The sequence below is a fragment of the Chlamydotis macqueenii genome, chromosome 8 (assembly GCF_036417535.1).
Source record: "Chlamydotis macqueenii isolate bChlMac1 chromosome 8, bChlMac1.mat, whole genome shotgun sequence".
NCBI classification, from domain to species: domain Eukaryota; kingdom Metazoa; phylum Chordata; class Aves; order Otidiformes; family Otididae; genus Chlamydotis; species Chlamydotis macqueenii.
The window spans coordinates 20,333,032-20,350,755 of NC_141563.1; the positions used below are offsets into that span (position 1 = coordinate 20,333,032).

Here is a 17,724-nt window from a genome sequence, read left to right on the forward strand (position 1 = left end):
TTTTGGTTTTAGGGGGCAGTTGATGATGTTCTCTCTCAGACTTCCCAACCAAAAAGGCACTGGATTCATTCAGTGGAGATGGAGCTGGTAAACTATTCGGGGAATTAAGAAAGATTTTTTTTTTTCAGTGGTCATTGGTAAAAATTGAGAAGGCCTTTACTTAAAGTATGCATCTAAAATATGTGGCTGCCTATTATTTGGAATGCAAGTATCTGTACTTAAACTTGGCATTTCTCAAGTAGCATGCGTGCTTTATTTACTTTGATTGTACATATGTCTTATTTTTATTGTACAGTCTTATTTCACACCTTTCTTCAGTATCTTGTATGAAACAGTATTCTGACTGATTTCAGAGGAATCTTGCCTAATTTACAGGCCTATGTGCCAAATGCATAAAATGCAACTTTTAAGTTGTGGAAAAATGCACAGTATGTGAAGGTAGTCATTTGGACAATAGAGTGTTGTTGCCTGGTGGTACACAAAAGGGGATGCACTAATTTGATGTATACAGCCTTAATTTGAACTTTTTTATTCTTATGCTTAGCTTTGCCTCCTTTGTGTTTTTATTAAAATTCTGTGGTTTTGTAGAAAGGAGAGGATGACACTACAAATGTCTAACACCACTGTACAGTTTGGTATTTTAAAAATTAACCTTGAAATGTAACAGGCTTTTCTTAAAACAAGCACATGGAAGGTTTTGCTTCAGGTGCTTCTAAAATATATATACTTTTTTTTTTTTTAAGACACAAAGTGCATATTTCTTAATTGAGGCTGTTGGGTCATTAGAAAAGCACTTCAATGAAGAAACTTTCTGTTTTGGATTTCTGATCGCTTAGCTTAGGTGAGAAACCGGGTGTGCAAACTTGGACTAGAAATCTGTAAGAAAACATAATTTCTAGGAGGTAGGCAAGATCTCATGTAACTGTTTCCTGGAGTGCATTTGTGCAGTACTTAGAGGGTATGTCACTGTATTTTGGGGTGCTGGATGTAAAGCTTATATGATGGTATGGTGAAGGAATATGTAATAATTCAAACTGGAGGAGAGAGTGATTCCACAGCTGAAGGGTAGAGGCAGTTAATGCACAGGTAATGTATTGATGAGATTTTGCGGACAGCATGATGAAAGGAGAAGTATTCAATGTCAAGTGTGATGCCAAGGTTATGTACAGTGCCATTAGTAGTTTGGAGTGGAATAGAGAGATGATGTCATTCTGTGCTTTAAGCTTTTCCTGTTTCAGAGAAGGCATTATACTTAAGGTATATGAATGCAGCAAATGAAGAGCTAGTTCATGTGATCAAGATAAATAGACTGAAGGGTGACTGAAAATCTCCAGGTATTTATTATGCAAGTGGTATGTTGATCTGTAGCTTAAACTGGTAGAGAAGTGTTAAAGAAAGAAGGTGACTTCTTGACTTGATGGACTGTAAACTTATTTATAAAATATCAGCAATACTTAGAGTGTTACAACTAATCTTAGCGGAGGGGGAAACTGCATTGATAAGTAACCTTCAGAAACAATATATTAATATTGTCTCTTAAGGGCTTGAAGTTCTAAATGTTTTCAGAACTCCCATCTTTAAACTGATCTTTCAGTTTAGTGCTTTTATGGTGCTTTCATTTTTATGTTGATTGTTACGTATTTGGTTACTGGATAATGTGTGCTCAAAGTAAACAGCTCTTATGTTCGTTTCCCCTTGCTTTTCTGTAGACATCTTTCAGTCTTTATTCACAGAATCACAGAACGGTTTGGGTTGGAAGGGACCTTCAAAGGTAATCTAGTCCAGCCCCCCTGGAAGAAGCAGGGACATCTTCAACCGGATCAGGTTGCTCAGAGCCCCGTCCAGCCTGGCCTTGAATGTTTCCAGGGATGGGGCATCCACCACCTCTCTGGGCAGCCTGTTGAGTTCAGCTACGAATGCTTTTAATCCACCTCCACTGTACAGCAAGAATGACATCTCGGGGACTGATTATAGATCACTCCATCACCTGATACCTCTATTTTGGGATAGCATTGTGTGCCTATTGTGTACATCTTTAAATGCTTGCTTCTTTATTTGTTTAGTGATGGAGAGAAAAAGTAACCTTTTCAACCAGTATATGTTTTGTTAGTTCAAATCCCAGTCTACCTAGAATATTTTTCCCTTTTCCATTTTTTAATTTACTTAATACAGATTTTTGAAATAATTAAATCTGTTGTTTTATCTGATGGTAAAACCACAAGTTCTTTTTTTCCATACAAGCTATTCACTCTGAGAATATCCCTACTGTGATACTCCTATTAATGTTGCATTCATCTGCTTGTAATGTTCTTGTTTGGACTGAAACAGCTTCACACTCTGAGGTATGATCAGTTGTATTCATTTCCTGTGCTGTCATACTTTTCCTTGAAGTGCTTCGCTGTCCCATATGGGGTGTTGTCAAAAAGCAAAACTTTCTCTAAGTAGAAAAATGAGATACTTCAACACAGCTTTGGGAACTGTGCATGTAGCTTTTACTGTGATGAATAGACAAAAGGAAGAACTGTAACATCTTTGAACTGTTTTTCAGATAACTCTCAAAATCTAGCAGGAGATTCAAAATACAGGAGGCAGTCTTCTCTCTTGCAGTCCCTTGCTTGCTCAGTCTTGTTCAGGCACTGCAGATTCTTTGAAGTCAGAAGCATCTTCAGTGAAAGGACTTAAATTTTGTCTCTTTGTGTTATGAAGCGTTAAGTTTGTGCTCAATTTGACTTCTGGATAATTCAGGTTTCAGTAGGGCACCTGCACTTAGATATGGCTTTGCATTAACTATTTTAAGAAGAGTGATTGTTATTTTTCCTTTGGAAATTTAATTTCAATAAATTTGATTGTGACATAATTGAGTTGATTCAACTAAGATTGGAATAGCAGAGATTGAAAGAAACTTTACAAATTCTCAAAATGAATTAATTTTGTGATTTTTGAAAAAACTCGTCTTTAAATTTGAGTGATTATTTAATCTACTCTGAATGTTAGTTCTAGGTATTTATGGGTACTGAATGTATATTAAGTTATTTTTATACTTTTTGATAGAAATCAAAGCTCCTTGTGCAAACAGAAAGCAGGAAAGTATATTTTGTACAGACAAGGTCGTTGACTACTTTTTGGAAAAAGGGCAGTATAGGATTGTATTTAAAGAGCGTTTCAGCTATATTAACTCATTTAGAAGACTATTACTATTTAGGAGACTATTGTCAGCTAAGTTTTTGCTTTTTCGGTCTGCTTCTGAAATTACTTTATCCTTGGTAGTTATGTGTACCATTTTAGCTGGAGCTTCTTCAAGGCTTCTTGTAATAGCCTTTTCGTAGAGTAATCTGTTTTCTACTGGCTGTTTTTTCTTGCATTTATTCCTAGGATTATTAGAAACTAGAATGAAATGCTGCTGCCCCCACCCACCGCCCTGTCCCAGCTGTTGAATGTAGCAGATTTTAATGCTGGGAGAGCAGTATCCTAATAAATGTAAATACCACTCTCAACCCACTGATCACATTTTATTAGTGTCAGAAAGTACTTGAAGTCAAGATTATGGTTGCAAGCCTTTTGCTATGTTTTTGTGTTAAGCTGGTGAAATGGGCTGTTTAGCCACAACTTACACCAACAAAAGTAGTTAGTGTAGTGTAGTTTATTGTAGCCTTTGTTTCTTCTTCCTTCCTTCCTTCCCCCACAAGCATAGTCAGCTATGGGTGCAAAAGCTAGTTTTTTATTACATTATAACTCTATTTAAAACAAACAAACAAAAAAGCCCACCAAAAAGCTTCTCTATTAATTACATTCCTGACTGCAACCATTCCTGGAGAGGGTGGTGGTTAAAGGTGGCTAAGTGTTTTTCCCTGATAGGTGTAGAAATGTAATTTATTACAGATCTGTTAGCAAATAAGGGCTAAATAGTAGATAAATAGATCGAAACTCTTGTCAGGATTACTGCAAATTTTATTTACTCATTGTACACCTTTGCATTCTACTGTTTCTCAGACTTTTTCCCCAAAAAGGAGCATGTTACAGGAGATACTTCATTATAGCAAACATGGTCCTAGTAACATAAATAGTGAATAAAAGTAAATTCAGTCTTGACATAAGGTCCAACTCTAATGACAAGAGGAGCAGTTAAGCAAGTTTTCTGTAGTAACTTACATTTGAACTCAGATTAGTTGTCTTTATATAACCTTGTATTGTGAATGGTTAGGAGCTTGATGCAAGTGTCCTGGATAAAATCCTTATAGATGTAAAAGTAGTTATCTTAGTTATTTTTTTATGAACCTAAATTTTGAAGTAGCAACTGTAACTGTTGTTTATTTGGAAAAGCAGTATTATGGAAGCTTTTGTAGCTGTTCTCCAGCTAGCCAGAAAGACTGAAAACTTTAACTAGTCTGGTGTGATTAGCTGTAACAATTATTATGCAGCCTGTATATACAGTCTTATAGGTTACTCAAAAAGCATTTATTTGAGGAATATCTTTTTCATGGTACACAATGGCAGGCCATGTCACACATTGTCATGATGTGCGATTGCAGGCAGTAATTTTAATTTTTTTCCTTATCTCCCTCATTCTCATTGCTTTTAAAATTTTCCACCTGCTTCTGTCCCATTCCCTGCCTTTATTTTGCTGTGTTTAATTTTTAATTAAATCTTGTTTTCATTAGTGCACTTGCTTTTCAAAATTTCTATGTCTGTCTTTCAGTTCAATAATGCTATCTTGTATTTTTTCCTTATTTTCTTAATCACTGTTGCTTTTAGAACTTCCTGTCTCCTTTTATCCCATTCGCTGTTTTTATTTCACTGTCTCTCTGTAGATCAGATACACTTGAGAGCAATACCCACAGATGTGACTTTTTCTTTTAATACAGACTGGAGAACTTCTTATGCCTACGTTGGCCTCTTTTGTGTGTTGCATGAAAAGTGTCATTGGTATGCTGCTTTTTGTTTTGTCACGGGGCAAGGTAATCATTGCTAGCACAGTCTAAGTTTACATTTACCAATCAGTGAGAAATGCTTGTGCTTTTAAGCACTTTCAGTACATTTTTGTTTCTTTAGTATCACTAGGGGTACATATGAGAGAGTGCTCAACTCCACCATTGCAGTTTTCTTCCACTTCCTGTTCTCTGCCCTTATCAGAACAGGAAACTGCTTATTGGTGGTCAGAAGCCTAACCATTTCACAGCAGTCCTTGTACCTGCTCTGGGCCACTTTTCACTCTTTGAATGGCAAGGCCTCAAAAGGTGAATGCTCTGTAACTACGTTTCTTACCTGCTTTTGAGTCCCTTTTGATGCTGTCTTTATTACCTGGTGCGGGAGAGTGGCTTTCATTCTCACTTCCTATCATGATAATGAGAATTAAGAGAGGAAAATCAGAGCCAAAGCATTTGTGATTTTGAAATCTTTGCCTTTGCTGAAGGAGTCTTGGAGAGCTACCTCTCTTGGGTTGGCTGGTAAAGAATTTCAGGTGCTCAGTTATTCCAAATGTCAACACTCTAGAAATGAGGTGTTAGAGTTTGGTTGTTTGTGCTGTAGTGAAGGGAATCTTCCTTGACAGCAGAAAGATGTTTGCAGGTGAGTATTCGTTAAGAACTGTAGATTGGGTCACTTTAAACAGTGAGAGTTTCAATGCGATCAGTAGTTTGGGCTAAAATCTGGTATCTTGGTGCGGATTGCATTGCCTTCATCAGGATGTTTGCATGTCACTGCATGAACTGTCTCCCATAGGGTGGAGCTTTGAACACCAGTGCGTTTGAAATCACAAAAAGGAGCATTAATTCTGCAGGACACCTTGAAGTTTGTAACACAGGGCTGCAGTGACCAGACCTTTGGTCCTTCAGCAGCTTGCTTGCTGATGATCTCTCTGTGAAACTTGTCACCTTTCCTTCAGCTGCACAATATCCAAATTGTGATGGCTCATCTTCTCTATTACCTTCTCTTTCCCTCTGTGCCAGACATCGATATAGAGTAACTCCAAATTTATCCCCAGTGTGGTCTGTGAGCTCCCTGTGAACCAAAGAATGCTTACATTCAAGAGTACTTGCATTTAAGTTTTCTCCAAAGAGCACATTCATTGAGTACAAGAGTACGTGTTCTCCAGATAGGCAGTGTAGGGTAAGACTTCCCGTTTTGTGTCAACAGAGTAAATTGGTTGGTCTGAAGTCATGTATTTCCATGAAAAAGATGTCACAGTGAGTAACGGGTTGTATGACAGCCTGCTGTATTATCACAGTGATCTACAGTTTCTGGGCTCAGTCCTTTGATGAAAAGATTCTGTCTGCACTTGAATCACAAATCATGAAATCTATGTTAAGAACAGTTATTGCTAATGTTTAGCTAATTGCAGTGTGCAGAAGATGTGAGAATTGCTGCAATGGTGTGTTGGGATCGTTTTGCATGGAGGCAGAATCATTGATGCAGTTCTTGCCTCCAGTGAGAGAAGTGTTAGATTGGGATTGACTCTGCCCAGCCAAAGTGCACAGATTTACAGACATGTCTGGTTTTGTGCTGATCTTAGTGTTTGATGATGTAAAGCCTACATAGACCTTTCCTGTTTTTTGAAAGGTGTTTTGGCTCTTCATACATGCAGGATATATTCTGTGGGCATTTTTAACTGTACCTTTACATTCACATTCTGTAGCATACAATAGGCATAGGCCTCCACTGCTGTTTGAAAATAACACTTTTACTTCTCTAGACACATTAATATTACTCTAAAACCTGACTAAAGAATTTGAAATTTTTCTGTAATACAACTTGCTGAGAAAGGAGCATATCTTTTGAATAACATTAAGGCATAAAGGCTACAGTTTAATGTGATAGTTAGGAAATTATCCTGGGGCTAGGGAAAGGAGCTTGGAGACTTGTCTTGCTGGGCAATATAAAGCAATGGAAGACTTTGTTGAAAGATCTGTCTTTCCTTACTTTCTCTAGTTTAGGCAGACGGCTTTGAGACAGTTACAGGCTGACTGGGGAACTCAGAATCAAAAAGCTGTGTGGGAACAAATTGATGAAAGGAATCTTAGGCAATATGTTGTGAGGATAAGTGTCTCTTTCAGAGTTATATTTGGTGATAGATGCATTAGTTTAGTCTAGATAGTAATCCTCTCTGTAAAGCCGTGTGCTAGTTTTGTCTTCATTAGAAGTGGACCCAGTTCTGAGATGCTGTACACAAATCCATTCTTGGTTTTGTGCAACTTCAGTTGCTTTCAGAGTCTCTTCCAAGTGTTATATAGCCTGATATCTCCAACTAGGAAGTGAAAAATTTCCTTGCATAGGCAGTTCTGCTGAAGATCCATTAGCAAAACTTACTGGAGCATTTAATCTGACATTAATCAGCCTTCATGAAGGGAAAGTAAGTTATAATTTTAAAATGGACCAACTAGCCTTAAAGTCATAAACACAACTTTGTCCTGGGAAAGATGAGGAATTAGTGAGCCCTAGGTTTAAAACCATCCAGCACTTAATCTCAGATATGTTGGTCAGTTTTGCTAAAACTGTTAAAAAAAAAAAACAACAAAAAAAAAAACCAAAAAAACACCAACCAGCTTTTATTTGTAACCATTTCCTTTCTGTGCTTCATTCACCGTTCAGGGAAGTTAAGATAGCTGACTTTGAAGGCACTAGCAGAAAATGCAGCAGAAGTTTTCTTGCCACACAATTTTTTTTTTTTTTTTTTTTTTTTGCCTGTTCTGTCCACTTAGTTTAATATCATGTGTATATTTGGTAGGATTTCTTGGTGTATTTTTTTAAAGTACTAACATCTAACGTGTATTTGAGAGAAGACCACTGAAATTTTGATATTTCTACTCTGAGACAAAACTGATAGAATATGTTTGTAGCTGTGGATTTTTAATCTCTGTGCTTTGCCTGTCTCATGATAGTCAAGAACACAAGCAGAAAACAATGACAGCTGTACAATAAATTCTTTTTTTATCTTGCAGGTTTGTTTTAATGTGGAAGTGGATCTCACATCTTAACACAAATCAAACAAAGGTAAGTAGAAGTTTTGTGGGTTTTTTTTTTGTTTTGGCTTTTTTTCAAATTCCTTGGATGCAGTAGCATATACTGCTAAACACTCAGGAAAAAAAAAGTGGTCAGTGAAAATTGTATTGAAACTTGTATCTTGATTACTGTAATTTGTGAACATTGTATTACTTCTATGATACCAAAATAGGAATAAAACACACACACCCTTAATGTTTATTATAATTAATGGGGTTTTTCCATAAGCTACTATAGTAAAAAAGCTGTCAAGGCATTCTGGTAGCTTTTGAGAGCCAAAATTATGAGTGCTTCAAATGAATTTAATCCTCTGTGTATTATCCACCTGATTTTAAAGTACTGAAAGCATACTTTGCATTTTCAAAGCAGCCTGTTAAAATTGCACTTATTCTATTAATAAATAACTGTGTGGAAAATTTGGCCAGCCACCAGAATAGAATTTCATATTTTTAATAATGAAATTCTGTTGGATTTGGGTCTTTTCCCTTTCCTGTTCTCAGGAACCCTTTTGGGAGCTATTTGAAAAACAAAGTATATGAAGATGTGGACTAGATGACCTCTGAAGGTTCCTTCCAACCCTAACGATTCTATGATTTACTGCTGGTACTCGTGAGCTATAGAAATTAAGTGTCCATTAGAAATTTCAAAGTGCCCATCTAGGAAAAATTTTCTGTAACTTTGGCATTTCTCCTCCTCCCCTCGCTGTTCCCTTGTCTCTTTTTTTCTTGTGAAAAATAATTTAAGTAAGCACAGATTTTGTTTCTCTTCAAGTTACTTGATATTCTACTTCAGAAATACTTTGAACTATAAAATTAATCTCTTCTCCATTGAATTATGTGAAACACTTAACAAAGAGCAATTTGCTTTAATCTGTTTTAGCTTGAGTCTTTCAAGAGTATCTTTAGGTAGGGCCCCACAGTTTGGTAAGTTCTTTGCTGTGGAGACAAGACATGATGGTCTCATGTACATATGCTTCCATAACAAGCAAAAGCTGGCTTCTCAAGTTTCCTGCTTGCTGTTTGACTAATAGGCCATCTCAGAGTACAGCCACTTGTGGTGACTTGATATTTTGAAGAGGTGAGAGGGAGATCCTGTTTGCTCAAATTAGCTTGTTCTTGATTTCTAATCTCTGATAAATGTGTAGGCTTAATGTAACTTTAAAAATCTATATGTGCATTTTAAAATAGAGATGACTTGCTTTGTTTGTATCTTCTCTGCTAAGACTTTTTTAGAACTAGTGATGTCAACTTTAAAATATTATAGATTATAGCAGAATGCTTTATGAGGAATTTAAAATAACTTCTGTTCAGTGTTGTTCCTTTGTGTAATGTATAACTGATTCAGGACTTTTATTATGAATTGTCTTCTGAACTATGAGCAATTAAAAGTAAGCTATACTTCTGTAGTATACATGTACTTATGTATAGAGGATGTTTACTGCCTTAGCCTGACTTCACAAGTTTCTAGAATTTACAGCTTTGAGAAAAACGTATTGGATTTGCATGGCAAGGTTTTGGTAGTGGAGGGGCTACAGGGGTGGCTTTTGTGAGAAGCTGCCAGAAGCTTCCCCTGTATCCAATAGAGCCAATGCCAGCTGACTCCAAGACAGATCTGCCGCTGGCCAAGGCCAAGCCAACCAGCAACAGTGATAACACTCTTAAGAAGGGGGGAAAAAAACAGCAGGGGAGAGACGACTGAGGATGTGTGAGAGGAAGAACTCTGCAGACACCAAGGTCAGTGAAGAAGGTGGGGGAGGAGGTGCTCCAGGTGCTGGAGCACAGATTCCCCTGGGAGCCCATGGTGAAGACCATGAAGCAGGCAATCCCCCTGCAGCCCATGGAGGTCCGCAGTGGAGCAGATACCCACATGCAGCCCAGGGAGGACTCCATGCTGGAGCAGGCAGATGCCTGACGGAGGCTGTGGCCCTGTAGGAAGCCTGTGCTGGAGTAGGCTCGTGGCAGGACCTGAGGACCCATGCTGGAGCAGTTTATGGAGGACTGTGTCCCATGGGAGGGACCCCACTCTGGACCAGGGGAAGAATGTAATGCCTCCTCTCCCTGAGGAGTAAGGAGCAGCAAAAACAACGTGTGATGCACTGATTGCAACCCCCATTCACTGTCCCCCTGAGCTGCTGAAGGGGAAAAGGTAGACAATTCCAGGTATAAAGTTAAGTCTGGGAAGAAGGGAGGGGTGAGGGGAAGTGTTCTTAAGATTTAAGTTTATTTCTCATTGTCCTACTCTGATTTGATTGTTAATAAAATTAAGTTGATTTCCCCAAAGTCAAGTCTGTTTTGCCTGTGGTGGTAATTGCTAAATCGTCTGTCCCTGTCCTTATCTCTACCCACAAACTTTTCATTATATTTTCTCTCTCTTGTTCCCTCTGGGGTGGGGGAAGGGTGAGCGAGCGACTGTGTGGTACTTAGCTGCCGGCTGGAGCTAAACCATGACGAAAAGGGATAAATATAACTCAGCAAAAGAAAATACTTTTCTTTATCTGAGGATGAGTGTAAAACAAGAATCATAACTAGGGAGGGGACTTGAATTCATGCTAAGTTTTAGATGGTTCCCTATGCCTTCTAATGCTTTAAGTGCTTAATATTTACAGTTTATGTTCTTTCTCGTCTTAATTTATGTATTATTTCATTACTGGTTTAAATACAGAAAATTACTTAAGTCTAATATATAAATGACTTAGTGTGTTCTTTAAGTATGAAATCTTCTGAATGAAACTCCGAAGACCTTTCATCTTAATGATGGTTAGCTTTGTATAATGGAAGAAAAGCCGGTCTGAGGAGAAAGCCTGTACTCTTGCATACATAAGAAGAGGACAGAAGAATGTGTGAAAGAATACATGGAAACAGTGTAGTGACGTTTGATCAGTATTGTTATTGCTTGGAGGAGATCTTGAGGTTCTGAACAGTTCTGTGAAAATGACAACTGAATAGTCAGTAAATCAATGAAAATATTGTGCATTATCAGGGAACAAAGCAAAAACTGGGGCGGGGGGGGAGCAGATCCGGTTATACAAATCTGTGGTGTACCATAGATGCATTGCATTGCAATGTGTATTGCTATTTGACTACTAGTCTAGTCCTGGGACTGAAAAACAACATAGCAGAGCTGAAGAAGGTTCAGAGAAGGGCAGCAAGGATGACTGAAAGACTTCATTTTAAAGAGCAATCTGCGTTTCTCAACCGCCTCTGTCTTCTGTCTCCACTCATGAGTGTAGTGGCCGCAGCATCTTGTAGACTTCTGAACAGTGAACTTAACTCCCACAGCTCAGTGCAGACCTGTCCTTTTGTGTAAGCTTATGTCATTTAAAGCAATAGCTGAAAATATGATTTAATGATTTGCTCAAGTGTTTTTCTTGTACTCTTAACCAAAATGCATTTCCTAGTCACTCTGATAGTGTGCTCTCTTTGTAGGTTTTATTTGAGTAAAGGATTTGAGGCTTTTGTTCTTGTAATTTCAAATCATTCACTTTCCTAATGGAAATATAAAAGGTATGATATCCTGACTTTTGGAAATGAAAAAAAATCTATTGCCAGTTAAAAAGACACAGGTGTTAAGATACTGTTTACAAACAGTGAATGTACTTTATTGGGATAACTGTAGTCTTTGTCCTTAGATTTTCTGATATCCAGACTGCATCTTTGGAGCTCCATAGGAGGACTTCTCTTGTTTTAAATAGAGGGGAAAGTCCGGGAAAAAAACAATCTGGGTGTCAGTGTGTTAACAGTATAACGGGTCACATTTCTGTATAACAGCAGATGTTACAGAAGGTAGATGCTTGTGCTGAATTTCCCTGTAACAGTGTGTAGAGTAAGGTCAGATTTTCAGCATTTCAGATATCGGCAAGACCACACTTGCTTCCAGAAACTGTCTTGAATGTATTTAGTATTGCTTTACCTAAAAGTAGAGGATGTAATAAATTAATAATGGCACCACAGATATTGAAGAAGGATAGGTTATATACAGAATTCTGCACAGGATAAATGAATATGTAGGATTTTGGTTTCTTTGACTTGGACAGGAATCTCATACAGTTTTCATCTTGTTGATGTTATCCTGGTAACATTAAGCTGAGTTTTCTACCATTAAATCACTTATGGTGATGACTTTAAAAAAAAAAAAAAAAAGCAAACCCAAACAAAAAACCTCCAGTTATTAGGGGAGTGATGTTATCTTTTCTTCTCACTTGGAGTTACGAGTTTTATCTGTTCATCTAGTCATGTACAGCATTATATAGCTTTGAGTCTTAAAAATCCTTTGTTTCATGTTTTCATCAGTAAGGATGATAACTTTCTCCAAGTTGACAGAATTTTTTGTACTTAATCTAAAAATGTAGAAGATGATCTTTTGACCTTACCTGCAACTATTATTTACAATCTTACTAGCTTTTTAACCATGGATCACTGAAAGAATATAGAGGATGATGAGAGCCAGTTTGCTGTTAAGGATGAGTGAATATCCCTAATGTAATCCGTTACACTAAGGTTCTAAATTAAATACATAAAAGCAGAGTTTTCCTTTCAGAGAGTCTTTTATAATTGGTCCAGATAGCATGCTTGAGACATTAAATCTCTACATTAGCAGGAGAGACAATCTTAAAATTTATGATACTAATAAAATATGTACAGCAAATAGTTATCAGCCAAAAAAAGCAAAAAGCATGAGAAATTGCTAGATGTGTTTCAGATCATACTGGATAAAAATAATTACAACTTCTGTTTAATATAATAGGAAATAAGGTCAGAATTTTTCCAGAGTTGAAAGGTGTGTCATGTTCAAAGATCTGTCTCAATAAAATTTAAACTGTTTTTAACGTAATCTTTTAAAAATTATACTGTAAGTGCATTATGCAGCATCATATTGTTGTCATGCAAGTTTTCATCTGTGATCTGTAGGACTGATAGTTCAGGACTGGTTCATCCAGGTAACTAACAGTATAATTTAATGAACTTAAGAAATATTCCTGTAGAACTAGTCAAATATGCCTGACTTCTAAAAATCCTTCCCAGTCTGGTTGTGATCTTTACACACTAACAGAAGTATATTGAATAGCTTATCTAAATAACAAGCTGGATGTTTATACCTTAAGAGGTCTTTTGCTTTAGTTGCTGAATTCACCTTTCTCTGAAATTTGAGGTTATGATGAAAATAAGACTTCTGTAGCCATGTAATTGGGGATTTATATAGAGTTATGGAAGACAGCTAATTATTAGTCAGATGATATATATTGAATTTGTATTGGAAGAAAGGGTTCTTTACCCAACTGCTCACAGAAGATGTCTGAACAAAAAGAACAAGTTGTAAGAAAAAGCTTTGTTTTAAATTGAAAGTCAGTTTTAGATTTGGATATGAAAATGTTGTAGTTTCTGCTTTGATTAATTTTAAATAGCTTTTTGTTAGTACACCACTGCTTATATTTGGCAGCTAGGGGAACGTTTTAAGTTGGGTGGGGAATAATTAGATTTGCATGCAGAATTTCACCACCACTTGGTGGCAGTACCTGGCTTCTAAAGGACTTGGTTCTGAGCAGATAAAGTGACTTTGATTCTGTAAAACTATATGTTAAGGGGGGATAGATTTGTTTTAAAATTCATAGAAGTTAGTGATGTGTTTTAGAAATAAAAATACTTTTTATTTAATCTACTGGAAGGATTTGCATTCATATGTCTCTATGGAAAATCTAACTATCATGTCTAATGTAATTTAACAGTATTTCTTGTGTTAGTAGTATTCTCAGAAGATTTATTTAATGTTCCCCAATTGGATTATTTCAGCATTTACTTCTAGCATTTTACTTCGATTGGTGAGTGTATTTCAAGTAATCTGAGAACATAAAATTAGCTTCGTGGTAATGTTCTTCATAATGTTGTCTCTTGTAGTTAAATAGAGAACTACCAAAGCTTCTTTTCTGCCTTCTGAAATTTCTTTGCATTTTCAGTTTTTTATTTATTCGTGGAAGTTTTATGAAAAGATTCCTCAGTAGATTTTTTTGTCAACAAAGTTAGTAAAGTTTTGTGCTCTTACTCATAGTTGTTGCCTCTTGATTGTGCTGATTCAGCAGTGTGTGGGTCTCAGCCTTTTAAACTGGATAATGAAGTTGTTGATCAAGTGTGAAAGGACTGTGGGGGAGTGGAGGAGGACAGGAGTTACTTAAATTGGCTTTGCTGCAAAGAAAAGCAAAGCAAAGTTCCGAAGTTCCAATGTGTAGCACAGTAATTTGACAGCATATGGTTCCATGTTGAGACTACTTCCTCTTCTCTGCAAGACAAAATCTTTTGCAAAGTCGGCAAGTCTTTCATTTTAGTATTATCCTCCGTGTAAGGACTGTAGTGGTGAGACTAGAGCCTGGAAGAATGCAGGTATTTTCTTAAACACGTGCTCTTTGTGTCTCTCCCTGTGGCTGGACTTACAACAGCTTTGCTGGTGGGAGTGGGTTCTATGAGGAGGAAGTATTTTTATAGTATTGCCTGAAAAGCTGACACTGATAATCTGGCATCCTTAGGCCCCTCTGAGGAGACATATCAGGAAGTCATCTAAGTAAATTGTGACATAGAAGGGGGAGGGGTTCCTCCTGTGGGAAGTCCTGAATTGTGGAAATACTAATAGAAAATGAGATGGGACTTGAGAAATGCATGTTTATAAATTTAAGTCTGATACTTAGCGAGTGATAATATTATTTTATTTACTGAGAGAACTCTGGAAGACAGGAACACTGGAAGAGAGATAGAAGGGAGAAATATGTCAAATTACAGATTTGCTGTGAATATGTTCTACGTAACTTGGAATAGAGAGAATGCACTTTTGCTGTATACCTGACTATTTTTGTGTTATTTTATTAAGCTATCAGAATTATAAATCTGAAGTTAGTGGTTGGAAACTTTTTTTTAATTAAAATGCTCTTGTGCCTGCTTTGCTGATATTTTTAAATGAAAGAAAAAAGTGGATAAGCCTGAGCATATGGAGCATTCTGAAGAGGAGTAAACTAAGTGCAAATTGACTGTGTGGCAAAGTGTTCTAAAACAGAATCACAGCATAGTTGAGGTTGGAAGGAACCTGTGAAGTTCTGTCCAATGCTCTGCCTTAAGCAGGGTCACCTAGAGCAGCTACCCAGGACCATGTCTGGGCAGCTTTTGAATGTCTCCAAGGATGGAGGCTCCATAAACTCTCTGAGCAACCTGTGCCAGTCACTCTCACAGTAAAAAAAGTTTTCCAGGTTTTCAGGTATTACTCGTGTATTTTAGTTTGTACCGTTTGCTTATTGTTGTATCACTGACATCACTGGAAAGAGTCTGACTTAGTCTTTTTGTACCCTCCCTTCAAATATTTGTACACGTTAGTGAGATCCTGCTGAGCCGTCTCCTCTCCTCCAGGATGGACAGTCCTAACCCCGTCAAGCTTTTCTCATATGAGATGTTCCAGTCTCTTAGTTGTCTTAGTAGCTCTTTGAACTCTTTCCAATAGCTCCATATTTCTCTTGGACTGGGCAGCCCAGAACTGGACACACTACTCCAGATATAATCTTACCCGTGCTGAGGAGAGGGAAAGGATCATTTCCCTCAGTGTCCTGGCAACACTGCTAATGTAGACTGGGATACTGTTGGTTCTTTGCCACAAGGGTACGTTGCTGGCTTGCGCTCAGCTTGCTGTCCAACAGGACCCCCGAGTACTTTGCTGCAAAGCTGCTTTCCAGCATGTACCGGTGCGTGGGCTTATTCATGGTGCCAGACTTCATACTTTGCTTTGTTGAACTTCATGAGAATTACGTCAGCCTATCTGTCCAGCCGTTGCGGTTCATCTGAATGGCAGTAAAACCGGCTGGTGTATCAGCCACTCCATTCAATCTTGTATCAGCAGCAAACTTGCTGAGGGTACCTTGTGCCCCATCATCCAGGTCATTAATGAAGATGTTGAACGATGTTGGACCCGGTATTGATCCCAGGATACAGCACCAGTTACTGACCACCAGCTACAGTTTGTACCACTGATGACAACCCTTAATTTTTTGGCAGCCTGATAAAATATTGTCTCGCAGCAAGGATGTGAGCAGGGCTTTTATTTATAGACTGAAATGAGGAAAAATGTTCCTGTTTTGTAATGGTGATGGTTAATAAAATAAACAATTCATTGTACTGTGTCTAAATAAAAGAACTTTTTGGTACCATACTTGAGGCTTAAGAACACATTTGACTGAAAAACACAGATGAAAGAGACTAGGAGTATTTTCTCAAACATTTAGTTTATTTAGAGAAAGAAACTAAATTCCTGTAGAAAGAAACTAAACATTTTTCTCTTGGAGAGAAAAATGGTGTGAGCATGTGAGATTGACATAGTCATAGAATAGTTAGGGTTGGAAGGGACGTTTAAAGGTCATCCAGTCCAACCCCTCTGCAAGGAGCAGGGACATCTCCAACCAGATCAGGTTGCTCAGAGCCCCATCCAACCTGGCCTTGAACATTTGCAGGCATGGGGCATCTGCCACTTCTCTGGGCAACCTGTTTCAGTGTTTCACCACCCTCATTGTAAAAAAAGTTTTCATTCTATTTAGTCTGAATCTACCGCCTTCTAGTTTAAAACCATTACTCCTCGTCCTGTCACAACAGGCCCCGCTAAAGAGTTTCTCCCTGTCTTTTTGATAGCAAGTTTCTCATTAAACTCATAAATATAAGCAAATGAGCTAGAAGCACAGTGTGACTATTAAGTGGCCCCCTTTTAGGTACTGGAAGGCCACAGTAAGGTCTCTCCAGAGCCTTCTCTTCTCCAGACTTGCTATCAAAAGCAAGTTTTGCTATCAAAACACATAAAAGCATTTAATGCTTTTCACAAACCTAACTAAATTCTTCCATCTTAATTTTTCAGCTCCAGTGTGCTTTCAGATATATTCTAAATCCTTGTAAAATAAAGAGGGTTTTGTAACAGAAACTGACAGATCTCTAACTACAGCTACTAGTAGGCAACAGCATAGTACCCTTAGCACTGGAGTGTAACTTCTAATGAACTAGTATTGTATGAAAGCAATACTCTTAATTTAGTGTGTGACCCTATTATGTAGCGAAGCTTGTCGTTATGAAATAAGGACTTGGAAGTGTCATAAGCCTACTGGTAATAAATACAATTAATAATGTACATAGAACAATGGAATTAAGTACATTCCTATCAAAAAGAATTATTAATGAACAGAAAGTGGACAGCATAGATCTGATGACAGGAAGGTTGTGTCTAACCTGAATTACTGAGTGACCTAGGAAGCTTGCCTAGAGGGATTACTGAATAATTATGTTAATATGCAATTATCACCTCATTTTTTCTGTAGTAACCTCAAGATGTAGTGTAGTAAGGGTGTTATAGCAAGTGCTGATAGTTTGCAAAAATACTGATGTTCAAGATTCCTGAGACAATAAGATTAGCTTAAGGCATTTAAATGATGATCTGTCAGCTTGAAGATAGATCTGACCTTACACTTTTTTAATGCTTAGACTGTCTGGCCACAGGCAGTCATATCTGCAGAACTCATTGCAATTTTAAAAACTGATATTTTATGAAGAAAAACAATATTAAAAATATGTAAATTTCAAAGTGCTTAATTAAATATGGATGGAATGTGGCTTAGTTGGCTAAATAATTGGTTGTTTTCTACTTTTGAATATTAAATAATTCCTATGTAGTAAACAGTGTATCCTGTAAACCAGGAGTAACACTGTTAACTGCACTGGAGTCATT

At 37.4% G+C, this 17,724-nt stretch overlaps 1 protein-coding gene across 13 annotated transcripts in view; it reads left to right on the forward strand.

Moving 5' to 3' along the window:
• Positions 1–17,724, forward strand: part of ZNF644 (zinc finger protein 644) — a 79,402-nt gene that overhangs the window by 41,809 nt on the left and 19,869 nt on the right. For 8 of the 13 annotated variants that reach the window (XM_086752997.1, XM_086752994.1, XM_086752993.1 and 5 more), the window contains exon 2: positions 7,935–7,986. The gene's annotated coding sequence lies outside the window, so the exon portion shown is untranslated. Of the gene's footprint in view, positions 1–1,238; positions 1,335–7,934; positions 7,987–8,495; positions 10,275–17,724 lie in introns of those variants that run through there. The other 5 variants (XR_015259151.1, XR_015259150.1, XR_015259153.1 and 2 more) reach the window with 3 other exon arrangements.